The following is a 20,614-nucleotide window of genomic DNA, read 5'->3' as shown; positions in this document are numbered from 1 at the left end:
AAATAAAATTCTACGCTTTCCCTTTTTCCGTTTAACTTTTCATTTTCCTTTATACAACTTTTCTGCCCCAGAACATATTCACCCACTTATGCAAATTCTTTTATTGTGGCACTAAATATTTGTGAACTAATTCCAATTGCTATGCTTTTGTTGTAGTACTTTATACTTGCGGATATTAGACTGCACTTTTGGTATAATCAAAAAACTCCGATCAACTAATATATAATGAATATATAAGATGTGATAAATGACAGAGAAATTTCAAATGCATTCAATCATATTTCTCTCCGCATTGTGTTATACTGAAAATAAAATTTGCAAAATTCACTCTTCTTCTGTAAAGTTTAACCAGCAGCAATCTTCAGGATTAATAAACTAGGGCACAATACAGCAACGCCTTTCTGTGACGATCACACTCGTTGTCTATTTAGGCCATCGAGTAGAACCACTGGGCTGCACGATTGGTTTCCTTAAATGGAAGTATTTCAGTCTTGAAAAACTGTAAATTGTTACTGAGATATTAAGCCGATTTTCGTTACATGCAAGTGAAGCCTCGCAAAACGAATGCATTCACTGACATTCACTGTTGAATATTATGAATCACTCTTTTTAACCCTGTCTGGAATCAGCAAGAAGCTTATATTCCAGCAGTTATACAATGCCTGTTCAACATTCTATAGACCAAAACGTGTAGAAGCATATTCACGTCAAACACAGCACACGTCATAATACAGATTAGCTCACATGCATTCATCGATGACTGCCAAACAATGGATCGTAAGTTCGAAACTCATCAGAGGGAACCCAGCCAAAAAGATGCTTTAAAGAAAAGGGTTGTATGTGCTGCCCTCTGACATAAATTAAAAATTTACTGATAGCATTTCCACAAGTAACAAACTAATAACGCTAATAATAATAATTATCGTAAAAAAAATTGAACTTAATTTTTGCATTTCGTTTGTGCAAAAAGAGCTGAATTAATGTCGGTTAAACGTTTTTTCCACACTGGTATTCAATGTGTGCTGCATAATTACCTATGTTCTAATGCGCGAAACAAACGTTAGCAAGCACTATTATTAAACACGCGATAAGCAAGAGCGTTTCAACAGTCGAGTAATGGTTTAACAGATGAATAATAGATATTTTATTCGACAGGTCGTACACATACAGAGCAGTAACAGAATAAATGTTTTTCGGTGCATCTGTTCAACGCTGGTTTAACAAGTGGTGAATGAAATATTCTGCTGTTGTTTAAAACACTCTTCGCCGTTCCTAAACAACTGTGTGTCGGTTATTTTCCCCAAATTCAACTGAACAACCATTGAACATAAGTTTTTTTTATTTTCCATTTCGGTTGTTGTTCAACTGTAGCCTAATGAAAATGATCGAGTAAATGTTTGAGCAACAATAATTGTTTCTTGGAGTATTGATGGTTAGATTATAAATATTTTTAGAGTCAAAACAGTTTGTTTGATTGATATGACCTCTTTGGCAAAGTTGTAGCTAATACTTTTGACGATCTAAATAAAATAATAGACTTGAAAAATATTTTTCAGGAAAAAGTTTAAAAAATTAAGAAATAACTATCGAAAACAGCTTATATTTTTAAAATTCTTATTTTTTTTGAAAACCACATAACATTAACCAAACATTCATGAAGGAATGAGAAACAAAAAAATAAAATTTTCCCGAAAAAAAGAAAAATCAATCAAACCCAGAAAAATAAAATAGTAATTTTGTCCTTCCAGGCAAAAAATACACCGTGAAACAAAAAAAAAACTGTTTAAAAAAAACGAAAATGTAATGTAAGGAACAGCTTTAGCAGTAGCCTTAATTAGTCGAAGAAGACAGGCCTCAAACTCGTGAATTTTGATTAATATCGACAATTCCAATGTCGAGCACGAAAACTCTGATTCACCAGCTGCAACACAAAAATATCTTTGAAAAAAGTATAATTGGAAAAAAATCAACCAAAATTGCAGCCATTCAGGCACCATTAGGGTGCTGAAAAAATCCTTTGCAAAACAGATGCAAACTGCTTAACCCGTAAAGACCCGGGACGGAACTTGTTTTTTGAAAATGCTCGTTCTTAGCACTGGAATGGTCGATTTGGGAAAACTTGGAATTTTATTAAAGGGGAATAGTTGCTCTAAGTTTTGGCAGAGGTTTCACCCCTATGGACCCCTTCCCGTTTCCGTGAGATACAAATATGTTTGTGTTTTTTTTTTCTAATTTTTCAAACAGATTGAGCAAACACTGGGAAATTCCATACGTATCAATTGCTCCATGTATCAAATCATGTCAGGTAGATGAAATATGGTATGTAAGAGTGAATTTTGGAGTTTCCAAATTATTTCAGTACAAAATCACAAAACTACGTATTTTTATAAAAATTCAAACAACAAGACCGTTCTTCAAATTTTAAGCTCTACATTTTTGCGGTAAGGTCTCCAGAATCCATACTTGATGAAATATTTATTTTAGCAAGCAAATATTTTGAGAAAAACCAGTTTAAATTCACCTAAGTACGTATTTTCATGGAAACCTAATTTTCTCAGTCTCCCACGGTAGGTTTCAACTTAGCTCTTTAATTTTCAAGCTCTATATTTTTAAAGTAACGTCTTCTGAATCCAAAGATGATGAAAGATTTTTTCTAGCATGCACAGATTTGGAGAAAATCATGTTTTCATAAGAACTCGTACTTTAGTGAATTCAAACTCGTTTTTCTCTAAATCTATGCATGCTAGAATAAATCTTTCAGCATCTTTGGATTCAGAAGACGTTACTCTAGAAATAAAGAGCTTGAAAATTGAAGAGCCAAGTTGAAACCTACTGTGGGAGACTGATAAAATCAGGTTTCCATGAAAATACGTACTTTAGTGAATTTAAACTCGATTTTCTCAAAATATTTGCATGCTAAAATAAATATTTCATCACGTATGGATTCAGGAGACCTTACCGCAAAAATGTAGAGCTTTAAATTTGAAGAACGGTCTTGTTGTTTGAATTTTTATAAAAACACGTAGTTTTGTGATTTTGTACTGAAATAATTTGGAAACTTCAAAATTCACTCTTACATACCATATTTCATCCACCTGACATGATTTGAAACAAGGAGCAATTGATACGTATGAAAATTCCCAGTGTTTGCTCAATCTGTTTGAAAATTTAGAAAAAAACACAGACATATTTGCGTCTCACAAAAACAGGGAGGGGTCCAGAGGGGTGGCACCTTTACTAAAACTTAGAGCAACTATTCCCCTTGAATAAAAGTCCAAGTTTTCCCAAATCGGCCGGTCCAGTGCTGAGAACGAGCATTTTCAAAAAACAAATTCCGTCCCGGGTCTTTACGGGTTAAAATGGGGTTGGTGTGATTGAAATAGTGACCTTCGATTGGGAACTTTAATTGATTACTGTTGAAGTTTGCTGAATCAGTTTTACAATTTGAAAATAAGTGCTGACAGAGAAAAAGGTAGTGAACAAATTGATATACTCACACATTTCGAGTATTTCGTCCCAATAGATAGGAGGCTCCATAAGTTGCTTTAAATACAGGAAGTAGATAAAGACAAAATTTTGTGAATGGCCAATGGCCAATGGCCAATGGCCAATCGCCAATGCACAGTGGGGCGACTCCATATAAATGCTGGATACATGGTATACAATACAATTTTGGGACGCTGAGTCTGCATTTGATATATATATATATATATATATATATATATATATATATATATATATATATATATATATATATATATATATATATATATATATATATATATATATATATATATATATATATATATATATATTATTATTATTATTATTATTTACTATCAAATGCAGACTCAGCGTCCCAAAATTGTATTGTATACCATGTATCCAGCATTTATATGGAGTCGCCCCACTGTGCATTGGCCATTGGCCATTCACAAAATTTTGTCTTTATCTACTTCCTGTATTTAAAGCAACTTATGGAGCCTCCTATCTATTGGGACGAAATACTCGAAATGTGTGAGTATATCAATTTGTTCACTACCTTTTTCTCTGTCAGCACTTATTTTCAAATTGTAAAACTGATTCAGCAAACGTCAACAGTAATCAATTAAAGTTCCCAATCGAAGGACACTATTTCAATCACACCAACCCCATTTTAAGCAGTTTGCATCTGTTTTGCAAAGGATTTTTTCAGCACCCTAATGATGCCTGAATGGCTGCAATTTTGGTTGATTTTTTTCCAATTATACTTTTTTCAAAGATATTTTTGTGTTGCAGCTGGTGAATCAGAGTTTTCGTGCTCGACATTGGAATTGTCGATATTAATCAAAATTCACGAGTTTGAGGCCTGTCTTCTTCGACTAATTAAGGCTACTGCTAAAGCTGTTCCTTACATTACATTTTCGTTTTTTTTAAACAATTTTTTTTTGTTTCACGGTGTATTTTTTGCCTGGAAGGACAAAATTACTATTTACAATTTTACCAAAGACGTTGTACCAATCAAACCAGACGTTCTGGGTTTGATTGATTTTTTCTTTTTTTTCGGGAAAATTTTATTTTTTTGTTTCTCATTCCTTCATGATCGGACTACCAGCAATGTTTGGTTAATCTTATGTGGTTTTAAAAAAAAATAAGAATTTTAAAAATATAAGCTGTTTTCGATAGTAATTTGTTAATTTTTTAAACTTTTTCCTGAAAAATATTTTTCAAGTCTATTATTTTATTTAGATCGTCAAAAGTATTAGCTACAACTTTGCCAAAGAGGTCATATCAATCAAACAAACTGTTTTGACTCTTAAAATATTTATAATCTAACTATCAATACTCCAAGAAACAATTATTGTTGCTTAAACATTTACTCGATCATTTTCATTAGGCTACAGTTGAACAACAACCGAAATGGAAAATAAAAAAAAACTTCTGTTCAATGGTTGTTCAGTTGAATTTGGGGAAAATAACCGACACACAGTTGTTTAGGAACGGCGAAGAGTGTTTTAAACAACAGCAGAATATTTCATTCACCACTTGTTAAACCAGCGTTGAACAGATGCACCGAAAAACATTTATTCTGTTACTGCTCTGTATGTGTACGACCTGTCGAATAAAATATCTATTATTCATCTGTTAAACCATTACTCGACTGTTGAAACGCTCTTGCTTATCGCGTGTTTAATAATAGTGCTTGCTAACGTTTGTTTCGCGCATTAGAACATAGGTAATTATGCAGCACACATTGAATACCAGTGTGGAAAAAACGTTTAACCGACATTAATTCAGCTCTTTTTGCACAAACGAAATGCAAAAATTAAGTTCAATTTTTTTTACGATAATTATTATTATTAGCGTTATTAGTTTGTTACTTGTGGAAATGCTATCAGTAAATTTTTAATTTATGTCAGATGGCAGCACATACCACCCTTTTCTTTAAAGCATCTTTTTGGCTGGGTTCCCTCTGATGAGTTTCGAACTTACGATCCATTGTTTGGCAGTCATCGATGAATGCATGTGAGCTAATCTGTATTATGACGTGTGCTGTGTTTGACTATGCGTTTGAATATGCTTCTACACGTTTTGGTCTAATGAATGTTGAACAGGCATTGTATAACTGCTGGAATATGAGCTTCTTGCACGCCACGGTTGCTTCTTGCAACCATTGTAATGGCAAATCAACCGCTACGCTTTGTTTAGAGGTGCGTGCAAGAAGCTTATATTCCTTCAGTTATACAATGTCTGTTCAACATTTATTAGACCCGAACGTGTAGAAGCATATTCACGTTAAACACAGCATACGTTATATTACAGATTCGCTCATATGTATTCATCGATGTCTGCCAATCAATGGATCGTAAGTTCGAAACTCATCAGAGGGAACCCAACCAAAAAGATGCTTTAAAAACGGAGGTATGAGTTACCCTCTGATATAAATTAAAAAATTACCCATAGTATTTCCACAATTACAAACTAATAAAGCTAATAATAATAATTATCATGAAAAAAAATCGAACTTTGTGTCGGATATTTTTCGGATAATTGTTCCTTGGTGAATCTTTTAGTGGTTTGAAAAAGGTTTATACTGTAATAAACCAACCATACGACGCGCTCAAAAGGATGTTTCATAAAACAAGTGATCTAGCGTTTGCGCCTATAAGAGCTAAAGAATGGCTCCTTGAAAGACTTCAAACGCATGTATGCAGCATTTGAACAACACGTGCAGAACAATATGTAGTTGCTTGGTTGCCGTTTGAAACGTTCGAATAGCTTTTATTAGGCGAGAACGCCACTCCTGGGGACCTTTAAAGCGCTTTAACGCAGCACATATTTATTAGTGTTGCTGGTAATCACTAGCAAACGTTTGTATTTTTTTTGTTAAGCTAGAGTTCCACTATTGGATAAATGCGTGAACAAAATATGCTGCAACGTTTGTACAGCAAATAATTCAACGAATTGTTTATTCAGCACTGGCTGCTTCTACACTGCTTTTATTCCATATTTGCTTTTATAAAGGCTTCCAAAATGTTACTTCGGGTTTAACATAGCATAAAATAGCTTCTCAAAAACAAATCGGAATTAAAAAAATAACAACAGTAAAAAATGGTATCCTTTGCCCATAGAAACACCTACGTAAAGTTTCAACCGAATCAAAAATGGTCGATTAAAATAGCCGCCCGTTTTTTATGGAAATGCTCAAGAGCAGAAAATGTCGAATGAAAGTTATTTTCAATCTTTCAATGAGAAAATATTCCAAATATGGCAACACAGTTAGGTATACGTTTTGCGTATTTTCGAAATCATTCCAAATGTGAGCATAGTAAAATGAAATTTCTTTGAAAATTTGTTTGACTCTACTTTTGTTTTCGATCAAGATACTCAAACTCAAAGATACTCAGCTCGGCTCAAATATATACTACAACCGAAAATGAGTTTATGGTAAATGTGGGGCCATGTATCGTTCATCACAAGTACCCTACCGGAACTGACTTCTTGTGTTCGGTTTTGAGATTTTTGGTTTTTCTGTTCGAGGTAACTTACGACGGAAATGTTTACGCTTTGGATTGTTTATTAATTTCAGACTAGTATTGTGCCGTGTCAAATAAATGTTGTGTGAAAAAAAAAAAATTTCAGATTGTGTAATAACTTGAATTCGAGAATCGAAATAATGCAATCTGGTTGGAATTGAGCCATAAAATGTAACGATTTTCGAAAACTTTTTTTACGGAATGCCGCGTTTGCCGGGATGAAGTGACAGTGAGAGAAAACGTACTAACTTCTGCGAGCGAGAGAATGACAGAGATGGTTTGATTTAACCGTGAGTGTGCATTACAATGTTGGGGACTGGGTGTGTTGATTTTTCAGCTTGTGCCGACATTCACAGTGCCGCTGTCGTCGTTGCCGTTTCTTTCACGAGTTGTTATTATTGGTGAGATCATTCTTTTCTGTATAAAATATGTGACCGTACAATAGATTCCAGACAGGGTTAAAAAGAGTGATTCATAATATTCAACAGTGAATGTCAGTGAATGCATTCGTTTTGCGAGGCTTCACTTGCATGTAACGAAAATCGGCTTAATATCTCAGTAACAATTTACAGTTTTTCAAGACTGAAATACTTCCATTTAAGGAAACCAATCGTGCAGCCCAGTGGTTCTACTCGATGGCCTAAATAGACAACGAGTGTGATCGTCACAGAAAGGCGTTGCTGTATTGTGCCCTAGTTTATTAATCCTGAAGATTGCTGCTGGTTAAACTTTACAGAAGAAGAGTGAATTTTGCAAATTTTATTTTCAGTATAACACAATGCGGAGAGAAATGTGATTGAATGCATTTGAAATTTCTCTGTCATTTATCACATCTTATATATTCATTATATATTAGTTGATCGGAGTTTTTTGATTATACCAAAAGTGCAGTCTAATATCCGCAAGTATAAAGTACCACAACAAAAGCATAGCAATTGGAATTAGTTCACAAATATTTAGTGCCACAATAAAAGAATATGCATAAGTGGGTGAATATGTTCTGGGGCAGAAAAGTTGTATAAAGGAAAATGAAAAGTTAAACGGAAAAAGGGAAAGCGTAGAATTTTATTTTTGGAAATCGTTAGTGTATATAGTGTGTGTTGCTCTGTGCCTGTCGCATGTGTGCTGTATCCAACTCTTATTCACGACAGCGTGTATTAAAAATACCGCAGAGCTCAAAAGTATGGTATGTGAATGCCATACGACCGAAAGAGTGTGAAGCACGAGAAAGTCTCATTACACTCCGCGTACAGCCGCACCATTTGAAAAGGCGTTTAAAACCAGACAGAGGATAAGTGACGATCTGTAAAATTGCGACCAAAATTTATGTAACAAAATAGTCACGAAAAGCTGCCGCTGTTACCACGATCAAAACATTGTTAGTGGGATTTATATTTTGTTATGTCAAGCATCAAACGCCTTTGATGTGACGAAGAACATTGGTATTGGATTCTAGCAATTGAATCAATATTTGGTAAGTGCTTTATTTTACTTCAATTTATTTATTTTGTTTCCTTCAGGTGTAAATACCATTATACGAAAAAAACTAGGAAAGTTTGAGTGAACGAAAAGAAATTCTACCCAGTGAAGCTTATTATCACTCCCAATATTTTTTTTTAGTTAAACACATGGTATAAGATAATAAGCTGTTCTATTAAGCTTGTGGATCAGTTATACGAAAATGCATTATAATTGGGGTTTGCAATCCTGGGAACTATTTCTCGGGAATTATCTTTTCCCGGGATTCCCGGATCCGCAAACCCGTAAATTGATTAATTAATTACGTAGGCATTCAAAAGCTCTAAAGCCTGCTTGCCTAACACTCAACTTTATCTTCAAACAAACTAAAAGTATTGGACACTTCAGTTTTTAATGAAATGTAGCAAGAGCTGGAATCGGTGATTTAGAAGTATTTTAGAAATCAGCCACATGTGGTGAATCAACGATCTTAATCAAAGTTTTACAGAAGGAAATTACATTAGTTGGGCTTGACGAAAAGTTGTCAGCGGATCTGAAGCGATTGTTCGACGGCATAAAAACCTTCTGCTAATGTTTGCGACAAAATTGATCAATAACTTGATTATGTTTTGTTTTTTTAATTCGTTTTTCATGTGAATTGATGTAAACGATTGTTTGATACCTTTTTTTAATAAACTTTATTTGATATCTCATTTCTGCTAAATTTTTTTTCCTTTCCTTGTTCCCGGGAAATGAGATTTTTCATTTCCGTTTCCCGGGAATATTGCAAACCTAACTATAATCTACAACTTGAGTTAACGTTTGCATTTACCATGGACTTTTTTCGAATGACGATAAAAAATCTAAGCCAGGTAACTGAGTTTAATAAATTTACTATTGAAGGGTATTATATTAGCTTACTTCCAAAAAAGTTACGCCCTTGCGAGTGGCCTTCCGGCAGTTAACCGGAACATCCACCATGTTGGACGAAAACATGCGTTTAGGCATGTTTTAAATTCCTTTTTCGTTTTTTTCAAGTATTTCTCCTCAGTTTTCCCTACAAAATTAGTGGAGTAGATCTTAGGGTTCAAATTTACCCAGAAGTTCTCTAAGTTACACAGCTGGGGGACGTAGGGTGGGTTTGACTAAAGGCCTAGAGTTGAAGTTTGGCCGACCGTCACTAAAAGTCCAAATCCAACTGTCAAAACTTGTTTCAATCGAACATGAGCAATGGTAAAACTATGATGAAAAAACTGTTGACTGTTCGATTGGAACTTTTCAGTGACAGTCGGCCAAACTTTAACTCTAGGGCTTTAGGTTTGACGACTTGGGTACTACATCGATATTCAGCCGCTTCATCTCCAACAACGATCGCTTCGAGTAGTGGGCCGACGCCAGATCCGGCCAGAACACCGCGTCTTCGCCCTTATAGTATTTCTCTCTGAACAACGCAACTTCCGTCAGGCGCTTCGTACTATGAATTTCCCCGTTCACGGCCAGTTCGGAGCGAAAAGATCCTCTTCTCGCTGATTGTCAGCCACAGCAGCAACATCTTGAGGAACTTGGTGTGTGATTACACTGACCTTCTGGCCAAGCGCACGCAGCGATGTAGCCACTTTCCCCTCGATCTTCCTCTTGAGCATCCTTTGGAGCTTCTTGTTGTTTAGGATCGTCGGCCGTCCGGAATCTAACAGAATTCTTTCGATGCTCTGATTGTTGGTCATTAACACCAAGATGTTGTAGATGCCGAAACTAACGTATCCGGCGTCCAGAAAGTTCCGCACAATGTCTATTTCGACGCGTCGGTTTACCGTTCTTCTAACGAGCACACTTCTAAGTCCACTTAGAAGCTTTACTACTTTCGCCACCACGGTTTGAGTTCGACTGATAGAGCTATCATTTTTTTCTGCTATCTCATGGGTTATTATGGTTGATGCTGCATTGGAAGTTTCGTTAGTGCGCGTGAACCCATGAAAAATCGGTTTTTTTTGTCCATTTTCATTACGAAGCGTTAGTACTACAGTAGGTCCAAAAGTATTCGTTTAGTTGGATATTTTCGATTTCAGGTTATTAGTCGGACGTGCGCTTTTCGAAGACGGTCCTCACTTGGGTGGCCGAATTTGTATTAAGTCTAGAAACCTGGAAACTCACTCTTCAAATGAGTTTAGGATGTTAGAAACAACCTTTGCTATGGCCACCTAGCGGTGGAAGGAACACATAATACTGTCAAAATTTAACTACACTTATACCGAATTATTTTGGCCTCTCTTGCTCACACCCAAACCAAAAAGCAAAACACTGTGCGAGCTCTTGCCGCTCTTTCGTCGAGAGAATTCTGTTTCCTTCGGTACTGGTATAACCTAAGACAAGACGCGACAGCTGGCCACCGTTACATTCAATCAATTTGAACCGGCTGCTCATTGACTGAATCCGATAACGCAATCGTCACGTAGAAAATACAACGAGGTTACTTTTCACTGTAAAGCAGTGATGCTGGAGAGTCATAATTTAGCTATTATAATTGTTCATAAATAATGATGCAAAAGTATGCAAGGTACATGATATTACCGAGTAATGTATTTCACTGTTATAACTTCAAAAATGCATTGATTAATCGTTTTTTACTATTTCGGTTGAAGTCCAAGAAGCTTAGGAAGAAAAATTTGGGTACCAAGAAACTTAGAAAAAAAAATTGATAGTAGAAGTATGCTTTATTAAACATAAAATAATAAATAAAATTTGAGTATTATTAGCCTATATATTGCAATTTTAATTTGTTTTATTTTCATTGACCTGCAGAAGTTGTTAAAAATAATCATTCTGGCATCAACGGTATGGAACGTTCAAAAAAATTTCGACGGGGATGACGGCCGTTACGAAAAGAAAAGTAAGAAGCCAGCTGTCGCGTCTTGTCTTAGGGTATAACGAGAGTGACGTTTCAGAATAATCGTACAGTACCACCCGAATTCCACAATAGATCAAATAACTGGTCGCAGTGGAAAATGTACCCAACAGGAAAAAAACCACCCGAATTCGTACAAGAATTTCAACGTTACTCTAGTTGTAAACCGAATATCTTGACGAAAATCCCTTTTTTATACATTGTATCTGAAGTATAGTGTGTCTGTGGTCTTGTCAAAACCAATTTTAATAAATTTAAGATCATCATTCTGTGTGATCACTGAAGCGTAAAAATTAGATTTTTGTTGCACGTTCATTTATTGGGAGAGAGCTGTTCGAACAATGCACTGTAAAATCAATGTAGGGTAGAACAGCGAAAAATGAATGCGAAAGCTTTGGTACCGATCCGCTGAAGTGTTTTGTTCGAAGTTGCATATTTGTTCTGTGCTACGGCGGCAACTTTGGGAAATGCGGTTTAGAGGGTGAACGAGTGCAATTTTTTAAAGAGACAGGTTTCCTCAGTTTTTTTTTTGCCAAAAAATTGCAGCACTTCGAATTTTAATAATTTGAAATTTCCAACGGCTTATGGTTCAAACTAACAGCCACATTTTTTGCCTTTCTCCTAGAAAGGTATAGCAATCACTGGAAAAACCAAAGGTATAAAAGTGGTCCCAATGGCCGAATGTCATATACCACTCGACCCCTTTCGACGAAATGAGCATTTTCTGTATGTATGTATGTATGTGTGTATGTGTGTGTGTGTGTGTGTGTGTGTGTGTGTGTGTGTGTGTGTGTGTGTATGTATGTGCAACTTTTTTTTCTCACTCACTTTTCTCAGAGATTGCTGGACCGATTTTCATAAAATTAATTGCAAATGAAAGGTCTAGTTGCGCCATAGGTTGCTATTGAATTTCATTGTAATCGGATTTTTAGTTTAAAGGTTATGTATCAAAATGTAAAAATCACGAAACATCAATATCTCAGAAACCACACAACCGATTTAAAATTTAAATTTTTTTAAATTTAAAATAAAATTGGTTTCAAATGATTGGGCTGTCTCCAGAACCCTTAACTTTTAAATTTCGTAATGATTGAACATATGGTTCAAAAGTTATGTGAAGAAAAGTTATCCTGAGGTTGTTTAAACTCACTCATTTTTCTCAGAGATGGCTGGACCGATTTTCACAAAATTAGTGTCAAATGAAAGGTCTAGTTGCCCCATAATATGCTATTAAATTTAATTGCAATCGGATTGTAACTCCGTCCGTTGTTCATGAAAATGTGAAATCACATAATGAAAGTAAACATATTGACTTCCTCCTAACGATCACTGGCTAATTAAAAGGTAGAAAAGTGATCCAAATGGCCGAATGTCATATACTACTCGACTTAGTTAGACGAATCGAGCATTTTCTGCATATAAGCATGTATAGGTGTATATGTTTGTGTGTGGGTGTGTACGTGTGTATGTGCACCTCTTTTCGCACTCACTATTCTCAGAGATGGTCTGACCGAACAGATTTCAATGAAATTAATTGCAAATGAAAGGTCTAGTTGCCCTTTGAGACCCTATTGAATTTTATTGTAATCTGATTTCTAGTTTAGAGGTTATGTATCAAAGTGTAAAAATCACGAAACATCAATATCTCAGAAACCACACATCTGATTTGATTAAAATTAGTTTCAAATGAACGGGCTACCTTAAAAACCCTTAACTTTTGAATTTTATGAAGATTGAACATGTGGTTCAGAAGTTATGGAAAGAAACGTGTTCTGGAGACTATTTAATCTCACTAATGTTTCTCAGAGATGGCTGGCCCGATTTTTATAAAATTAGTGTCATATGGAAAGTCTTGTTGCCCCATAAGACCCTAATGATTTTTTTTACAAACGGATTATTACTTTGCCTGTTATGTTTAAAAATGTGAAATCCAGCTATGAAAAGAAACATATTCCAAGACAACTTACTTGGACTCACTCATATTTCTCAGAGATGGTTGACCCGATTTCCACAGAATTAGTATCAAATAAAAGTTCTACCTTCCTCATAACACCCTATTGAATTTTGCAGTAATCGGACTGTAACTTCGTCTGTAATGTATCGAAATGTGAAAATCACGAAACTTCATTATCTTAGAAACTACACAACCGATTTGAACAATATTGATATCAGATGAACGGGCTAGTAAAGGGTTAACTGATGAATTATGTTTGAACACGTGGTTTCAAAGTTTGGCTGCCCCATACGTTACCTTTTCATTTGCTTGTAATCAAACTTAAGCAAGCGTTATGTTTTAATTTGTAAAACAACGAAAGTCTATTATCTCAAGTATTACACGACTTATTTGAACATAACTAGTGTCATACGAATGAGTCATCTCTCAAACTTACAAATAACAAACTTCATAACAATTTGATATGCTGTTTAAAAGTTTTAGAAAGAAAAGAAATTCAAAGACTATTCAACACTTTACCTGCTTCGATCAATATATATGGCCTCAACATGATTTAAATGTGGTATCGTATTATCTGAACGTTCCCGGCATCGCTCGTGATTAAATTGTTCGAAATTAAGAGTCATTGCTTTTATTTCGCTATTTCTTAAGTACTAACATTACGTCAAATTTCCTATTTTATACTTTAATTACAACAGCAATATTTTAGAACCCAAAGAGTGGATAAACATTTATTGGATTTAAGCATTCATGTAAATCTATTTTTACAAATAATAAGTTTGAATGAGAAAGGCTGAGTCTGTCCGCTAGGTGGATTAATTTAGGTTTTTAAGGAGCAATTCAAAGTCCTAAGCATGAACTTCAATTGTTTTGACGAGGTCTTTCGACGTCTTTGTTTCCTCACTAGGGTACATTCTGTAAAATTGGAAATGAAACTGACAAATGTTTCATCAAGTTTCGATATGAGTAGACAACAACCATTTACCATTTACATTCTCTATTCTCATTCTCACTATGCTCGAACATGATATAGAGAATTTTAGGACCAAGTTAGCCCAAGGAACAATATCAGTTTTACGACATGTACTTCATTTATAGATCAGTCACTGCTACCAGAAATCTGATCTGTTGTGATATCGCCCGAGTGACTGTTGTATTCCACACTATTATTAGTATCACTATTGAGAGTAAATTATATGCTTGCATTATTATACCCATGTATACCCTTCAGCCTTGAGCTGGAGTTTGAACGACCGCACATTTCGTAGTAACTTTTCCGTGATGGATCTAAGCCAATGAAGTTGCACAAAGAAGCACCGTAAGTTGGTTAATTTGAGATTATTTTCCATCTTCAATGTACAACAATTCAGTAGCTTACGTTTTGTACAGACTTATAACGGCACCAGCTTCAGTTAGAGGTCAGTTAGGGAAGGTAAGAAGGAAGTGCTTCATTCGTTGTTGTCAGATACCGAATTAACCGCTGCTTCTCTAACGACTGTAACGTCACCGTGTTTTGTCACCGTGGTCAGTGACGGATTTTTATAATTTTATCTTTCCTTCTACACGCCTTTATAAAAATTCTTCTACTTTTCGGAAATAGAACTGCCTGGAAAAGTTTTATTTTCCTGGAATTCGGCGTGAGAGAAAGGTCAAGTAGGGAGAAGGGAGGGAGCCTGAGAATAATTTAGGGTAGTTGGTATTACCGACTTGTCTAGAAACCGGTATTTCGGTATTCATGAAATAGAAAACCGGTAGAAAACCGGTATTTTTATTGTTTCGGATTAAAACAAATCAAGGCGACTGTTTTACTAAAAATTTTGAAAATCACTGATTAAAGACGTAATCACATTTATGTCCGTGGAAAACGCAAACGCATTCTCTTTGATACTATTAAAAAAAACTTAGCTTAGCATATGTAGACTGCCCGTAGTTGCACTCCGTGATAGGTCGAACCAACAAAATCGCAAAATAAACCAGATGAATGGTGCTTGGGACTAGCATTACATTCTCATTGTGCAATTTTACTAGCTCATACTTTTACCACTGACCAATAACAACGCCGGCTACGACCAAAAGGCGGTACTACTAGGGAAGGAAAGACCCTCGAGGACTAGGGAAAGAGACCGCGGGTACCACTGCAGCCATACGAGTATCACAGGATAGGAATTATATTAAAAGGAAAGGGCTCAGCTCTGCTCACTATATTAACCGAAATAAAAATTTGAATATTAGGAAGCCTGTTGCGCGATCGAAACCGATGTTTGTTTTAGTAAGATTAGGTAAGATAATTTAAGGATTTGTCGTTGTATACTATGTGAACAAAAATTTGTTTTAGTAACGCGTACAATCTCGAACTGTATTATGAATCTGAATCCGTTGCATGCAATATGTACAAGCAAGGCCGTAGACTAAACTGATAATCATGGTCGACTAAGCTTGATTTGCGGAACTCGGAAGTCTAGGGAAAATTTTTTAATTTGTCATTTAGCCTTCTGAGTGTCGGTATTAATAAATTCTACAAACTACGCGATACAGCGCGATACAGATCTGCAGGAATCCGGCGTCCGCAATGCATTCATTTTAAACATAATTATAGTGAAAAATTAAACTAAAAAAAGAACGCTCTCACCAGTTCTAAAGCGAACCAGGTCCTTTTCATTCATCCCTTTCTGTGCGACCCTAATCGATCATATACGTCTGTCGAGCATCACTCAGCCTGGATATAGGTAGTTGTAGAAAAAACCTGTTGTACACACACTATCCTTGGTTCCTGTTGCGGTACCTTCTCCTTGAGTCGACTTCAAGATCTTTTGAGAAGGGCTTCAGAAGTTCCTGCCTCAGGTTCAGATGTTTGCTTAACAAGTGTCCAAAGGCACCACTTCTTAGCTCGATCTCCATGCACCGACCTTTATTTTGCCTAACATCGGCTGTTTCCTCATAGTTAGATATGGAATGTTGGAGGCTTTTGGTGAAAATCAACTCCAACAAACTAGACAATCAACCAATGCCGTTGGTATTTTGTAACACTGTTTTATCCGAAAACAATAAAAGAAAAATATTTAACGAAAAAATGTGACGCAGGAAAAAAAAATCGCGTCCGTTCGCGTTCATGGTTTACTTCGGTTTCCAAAATTTTTCTTAATGTGCGATCAAGGAAAAACTGTAATACTGCTGTTGATGGCAATTAACAGTTTATCTTATTAATATTGTTACCATAAAAACCATAAATCATTCAACGGGAATTAAAAATTTTTGCAACGGTTATAAGTTATAAGTTATTTTTATTTCATTTTATCTTCGATGTTATTTAAATTATGACCGGCATTATTTCGAAAGCATAAATTCCCAAAAATACAAATTTATGACAGAGTAAGAGCCGGTGAATTTTTTGTCAATTCACTAAGATTTATACAGAACCTTTCTAATTTTTAACTTAACAAATAATATACGCATGCAACTGTCCTTGAATATAGTAAATGTAATTGTTGGCAAACAATACTACAAGGTATACAGCCCTACGGTTGTATGAAATGGTGACGTGGAACTAAACACTGTAATTAGGGGATTTTTTGTTACAAAATATACAGAGTCTGCAGACAGATTCAATGTGTATTTTTATTTTCAGCCTCCCCTGGAAATCAATTTTTGAAATATATTCAACAACACTCGAAAGAATATCGTTTATATCTGACAATATTATGCCTGTAGTATTTTTTTGTGCAAACAACATGTATTTGGCAAGGCTAAAGCATATCGTGCTTTTTGAAGAAGCACCAAGAATTTCTCGGAATGCGCCAAAGTCAGAATTAACTCTATATCCTCAAAAACCAAACCCAATTATATTTACGTTATCATAATGAATGGTTTTGTCTCATTTAACTCTGATCAAATCAAATCTATAATATGGATCTTACTTTCAAAATAATATGAAAGCCTTTACAAAGGTCCATTAATTAGCAAACATAAGAAGATATTTAAACAACATTATTAACAAGTTCCAGCAAAAAATCGTAGCAATCCACAATTACATTTTTGTTTTTTGCTTGACAATTTTTTTTATTTGCCTACAACTACATTCGCTGTATTACGAAGACAGCTAATATACGTTTATTATGGTAAAGCTTAGAATAATAATATATCATCTAACAATTTTGAAATGTAGAGAGAGATTCTGAATGAATCAAAAATTCTGAATTCTTAATGAAAACAAAAAATTCACAAGCATTCGCAGGCACTTACTTTGCTATAAATGTATATATTTAGGAATTTACTCTTTCGATAATATCCGGTCACGATTATTTAGTGAATATCGAAGATAAAATTAAATAAATATCCGTTGCAAATATTTACAATCCTTGTTGAGTAATTTATGATAATCATATTTATGAGATAAACTTTCAATCACCATCAACAGCAGCATTGCAGTTTTTCCTCGATTGCACACGTATAGAAATGTACGAACAAAAGTGTACCTCTGCAATACGAATAGTTCCGCTGCAGTAGAAGTGTACCGCTGAAATGTACGAATAGAAGAGTACCGCTGCAATCATAGATGACAAGAGAACTGCGGTTCTTTACTCCACTGGTACTGTTGCTTTCGCCGGCATGTTTTCTTTCAAGACATCAGTTTTTTTAGGTTCTGCAAGCAGGTTTATAAATTGTTCAAGAATGGAGATTGTTTACATAATATGTATTTCGCAACATTTTCGTTACACTTTCCACAGCATGCCACCCTACTTAAGTTAGACGTGTCCCACGTCAAAGCATGGGTTATTTTTTCACATACAATGACGCCCCACCTTAATACCCATATTTTATGTTAGTAAACATATTTGATAGTCCTTGATTCGTTTGAAAAATCGTAAAACCTGAAACAACTTACGGTTCCCATTTTCTTAGATTAAGCATTTTTGAAGTGTTATACCCCTTTCACACTACACCGCATATCACCTGATATCAGGCGATTCGTGCTATCGAGGCCATAGCACCATCCATATCACCTGCTATCCCGTACAATTGAGCTGTCATCGGATATCACCTCGGCTACATGCTATCGCGGATATCATGTTCGAAAACCAATAAGAACCAGATTTGTAGCAGTTGACAACACGGCCCAAGGACATTTGACATAACCCTACAAATTTCGATATTCACGTTGCATGCGAAAAACAAGGAAGGAAATATTTTTGCTCTTGTCATCCCGCACATTTTGACAATTGCTTTGGTGCGAGCCAACTAGCTGACATCTCTACTCTTATTGCATTGCTCTTGTTGTCTTGTTTTTGCTTTGACCTGTTTTTGTTTTCTTCTCTTTTCAATTGCCAATGCAAATGTCAAATCATATCAGCTTGCTGTTGTGTGAACACCCGAGGTGATATCCTGGATTGGCATTCTTCTATGTTACCATTGATGTCAGTATCATAAGTACTGTCTTATGCTTTTCGGATGCTGTTAGGCATGGGCAACAATGTGCACAAACATGTGTGTGCATAAGTGGCACGCTCAAGTGGTGTTTCTCACCTTCAAAGCAGATTTTATAAGCGGCCTTTTATATACAGTATACACAGCAATACAGGCTATGTAACAAGTTAGTTAATCCATTTTTAGACGCTGTAAAAAAATTCAGCCAAATCGGTTCAGAAGATGCTGAGAAAAACGTACCACCAGTTGAAAAACATGGTTTCGAGAGAAACGCTGCCAACAGCGTAATACTCACTATATTTGTATCCAGGACATGCAAAATGTATCCTTATATATACCTTAATCAAGAGCCAAAATACCCGAAGACATCACTTTACTCTAAACATTCAAAAAATAATTACAAAAATTTATTACTTTTCGACCTTCCAGAGTAGGGTCCCATCCATCTTAACCCATTCCCGGCGGAGGGAAATCAGATTATACCTCGAAAAATGACCTTCAAACTCGTATTACTCAGCAGCAACATGCACAATTGACACAAACTGTATTGCATATTGTAGATTGATCTTTTCTCTAATTGTATTAAATAGTTTAGTTGTTCAAAGCTGCAAGTAAAATTATAAAGCTACAATCAAAGTTTAGATGTCAGGTGATGCAATACGGCATAGGGTAACGGGGGTATTTTGGCCAGCTTTGGGAAGTGTTCGCACAGTTCATTAAAAACAAACACAATTTTTCAACATAAATACCTACTCTAATATACCATTGTTAAAAGCTAAGTGTCTATTTTAATATACACCGTTCAACAATGCAATATATTAAAAAATATCCTAGAGATATCAATATTTCTACGAAGTACTAAAACATATTTTGGTCCACCAAATTTTTACTTTGGCCCACCTTTATATCTAGAGACGTGTATGGAAATAGTTCGACCTAATTATATGTGAGATCATCATCATATTTTTAGAGCAAAAATAATGGGTTTGAGGAGAACATCCTTCTGCTGTGAATTTTTGTAAATTTTAGGCATTTAAAAATGAAATGATTTGGCTTATAGTGGTTTGACAGGCATTCTCATCCAATTTCATATCGTTAAATGTGATAAATTGAGAAGTAATCACCTGTAAATTGTCACAAGCTGCATCTTTGTTCACGTGCAACGGCCGAACGGTAAACAAAGAGATGTCAAAACTTGGCATGGCCAAAATATGTTCGCTTCAGAAAGAGGGAAACATATTTCGGCCATGCGTTTAACCACTTTTTCAACTTTTTCCAACATGTTAGAGTATACAAACTGTTTCTATGATATTTTATTGATGTTACTACAACAACGAATTGTTTCATAAGCATACATATTTGATACAATAGCTTCCGGACGTTGACTTGTATATTACCACTTCTTCTTGACTTTGGGTTGACTCAGCCATGACTCTGAATATGTATGAACTAATTCCAAAATAACACTACCTAGAGCCAGTTTTTCGCCGAAAATTATAGTGTAGTATGATTCTTAGGTGTGTTATTCAATGTTGCATGCATAGTTTTCTAATATTCATTGAAATTATCAGATAAAATGCGTAAAATGTTAACGGGTGGGCCAATATACGCATGTGGGCCAAAATACCCCCGTTACCCTACCCACTGGGAATGGGTTAATTTTTTTTCAAATTGTTATTTTTGATTTGGCTGAAACTTTGCATAGACGTTTTTATAGGCAAAAGATGCCATTTTGTGCTATTGTTTTATTTTTTTGGAACACGACTCATTTTTGAGAAGCTATTGAAAATTGCTATTCTGGGAAAGTATTGATGATTACAAATATTTTTAGAGCCAGAACGGTTGTGACGTCTTCGGCAAAGT

General features: G+C 35.3%; 2 protein-coding genes across 13 annotated transcripts in view; one reads left to right on the top strand and one right to left on the bottom strand.

Annotated features, from left to right (window-relative positions):
• The window catches only part of LOC129723146 (uncharacterized), a 425,361-nt gene that overhangs the window by 267,921 nt on the left and 136,826 nt on the right, over positions 1-20,614 (bottom strand). The gene's annotated exons all lie outside the window — the stretch shown is intronic.
• The window catches only part of LOC129722120 (probable serine/threonine-protein kinase DDB_G0282963), a 197,843-nt gene continuing 184,540 nt past the window's right edge, over positions 7,312-20,614 (top strand). For 6 of the 12 annotated variants that reach the window (XM_055676039.1, XM_055675877.1, XM_055676212.1 and 3 more), the window contains exon 1: positions 7,424-8,490. The gene's annotated coding sequence lies outside the window, so the exon portion shown is untranslated. The other 6 variants (XM_055675394.1, XM_055675708.1, XM_055675790.1 and 3 more) reach the window with 6 other exon arrangements.

This window comes from Wyeomyia smithii, chromosome 1, assembly GCF_029784165.1.
Source record: "Wyeomyia smithii strain HCP4-BCI-WySm-NY-G18 chromosome 1, ASM2978416v1, whole genome shotgun sequence".
Classification (NCBI taxonomy): Eukaryota; Metazoa; Arthropoda; class Insecta; order Diptera; family Culicidae; genus Wyeomyia; species Wyeomyia smithii.
The sequence above is the reverse complement of the archived record's forward strand: the minus strand, read 5'-3'. Positions and strand labels throughout refer to the sequence as shown.